The sequence below is a fragment of the Nematolebias whitei genome, chromosome 21, assembly GCF_014905685.2.
Source record: "Nematolebias whitei isolate Nwh7 chromosome 21, NemWhi1, whole genome shotgun sequence".
NCBI lineage: Eukaryota > Metazoa > Chordata > Actinopteri > Cyprinodontiformes > Rivulidae > Nematolebias > Nematolebias whitei.
The window spans coordinates 10,592,681-10,595,265 of NC_056518.1; positions in this window are offsets into that span (position 1 = coordinate 10,592,681).

Below are 2,585 nucleotides of genomic sequence, written 5' to 3' on the forward strand. Positions count from 1 at the left end.
TGAATCTTAGTTCAGTACAGAATGTAAACTTTCCTGCATAAGATCCAGATTCATGCTCAATAATCCAGGTAGAAAAATCCAACAAAGTTCAGTCAGGTCCTCTGGACCGTTTCTTTTAGTAAAAGTTTCTATGTTTTGAGCCACTTTGGTCATGACTGCCTCAAACGAGTCGGTGGGGGAGAGGGTGGACTCCAGAAACCATCTTAGCACCATCAAACTAGTTGACTCACTATGTGAAGGTGCTATTTATAAGACTGAGTTTGTTGCAGCTCCTCAGACTGATGAAGTCTTTTGGATAAAAGATTAAATGTTTCAACACAAAGAAACCGTCCAGAGGGCCTGACTAAACTTTGTTAGATTTACTGCAGAAGCTTTCAATACGATTATAGAAATATTGGGTTTTTTTTTTTATAGATCAGAGGCAGAACCTGTGAAATGCATATAATCTGAACAGGTCTGGAGCAGAATAAGGAACAGGGTTCACCTGAAATGCCCGTCTGAGTCCTGCTTCCCTGCAGCAGACCTCTGCAGCCCATACATCTCTCTCCTGATGAATGATTGATGACAGCTTCTGGTCCTGGAGGCTGGTTTGTTGACTGGTTTCGTAATTTGAGAACAATTTTGTGGGGATTGATATCTACGGGTGGCTTAGCCAAGTGGATTAAGTAGCTGACTTCAAATCCGAGGGTTGGGAGTTTGATCCCCTGCAGTGAACCAAAATGTCTTTGAGCAAGAAACTGCACTCCTCAACATCTGCAGATGGTGTAAAAGTAAGACTGTAAAAAAATAAAGTGTCCATGTAGTGGTAAAAATATATAACTGAAAGCACTGAATGAAAAGGTGAATGCAGAGTTTGGAGAGGTTAAATGATGCCATACAAGTTCAAACCCTTTTATATATTATAAATAGTTAAAATGACATAAAATCTAGATTTAGAAACCAAAAACTCCCCATCTGGGTGTTTCCTTTTGTTCTGTCAGAGCCCGAGTAATGCGTACCAGGACCAGACGACTGATTCAGCTCTTTCAGAAGAACGGGCACTTCATTCTTCTATCTGCACATTCAATAAAGCTGATAGGAAATAAGATCATGTAGCCACAGCTGTGCCTGACTCACTTCATTATGAACTCATGATGCAAGAGGATGAGTTATTTATTTATTTTTTTTTCTGTCTAACATCTGGTGGACTCTTGTTGAAGGTCTGCACATATCTGGACACATAACAAAAGAAAGTTCTTCATATTAAAAATAAAAGAGGCTTATGACTAAGATGGCTTGGTTAATATGATGGGATGTGTTTAATGTAAAATATAGTTGAATTGTGCAACTGTGCCCTCTGCAGTTGGATTTAAGAAGATGAGGAACTAAATTTCTTTCACTGTCTTTCTTTCTTTCAGATTCAATTCAATTCAGTTTATTTCTATAGCGCCAAATCACAACAAAGTTGTCTCAGGGCACTTTACAGAAACATTCACATAAAAGCCAATTAGTAAAGTTCTCTATCTAAGGAATCCAGCAGACAAGTTGAATCTTGGCTTCAATGCAGTCTCTCATTCTGAGCAAGCACAGTGGCAACAGTGGAAAGAAAAAACTCCCTTTAAAAAGGAAGAAACCTCCAGCAGAACCAGGCTCAGGACAAGTGATCATCTGCTTTGACCGGCTGGTTGAGAGGACAGGAAGGAGAGAGACGAACACAGAATGGTAGGTCCAGATATAGGTCCAGGTGTATCTGAAAGACAACAAAACATGTTAAGGATAGAAAAAATAATTACAAATACAAAACAGGTTGAGCAGAGTAAGTAAAGACAGTAGCAGAGTGAAAATTGTGGTCAGTTTGTCCTCCAACAGTCTAAGCCTATAGCAGCATAGCTAAGGGACACCTCAGGAAACCCAAGCCGACCCTAACTATAGGATTTATCAAAAAGGAAAGTCTTAAGCCTAGTTTTAAAACTGGACAATGTGTCAGCCTCACAGACAGAGATTGGGAGTTGGTTCAACAAGAGAGGAGCCTGATAACTAAAGGATCTGCCTCCCATTCTGTTTTTGTAAATTCTAGGAACCACAAGTAAACCTGCAGCCTGAGAGCGAAGTGCACTGTCTGGAAAATATGGAACAATAAGATCTGTAATATAAGATGGAGCTAGGTTGTTGAGAGCTTTGTAGTTTAGAAGTAAGATTTTGAATTCAATTCTGGATTTGACAGGGAGCCAATGGAGAGAAGCTAAAACTGGAGAAATATGATCTCTCCTATTAACTCCAGTTAAGACTCTGGCAGCAGCATTTTGGATCAACTGAAGACGTTTTAAAGAAGTACTTGGACACCCAGATAATAAACCATTACAATAGTCCAGTCTAGACGTGACAAATGCATGGACCAGTTTTTCTGCATCAGTTTTAGATCAGATGTTTCTAATTTTAGCGATATTATGCAGATGGAAGAAGGAGGTTCTAGTAACATTTTTAATGTGGGGGATAAAAGACATCCATCCATCCATTTTCTTTACCCGTTTATTCAATTTTTGGGTCACGGGGGTCGCTGGTGCCCATGTCCAGCAATCACTGTGCGAGGGGCGGGGTACACCCTG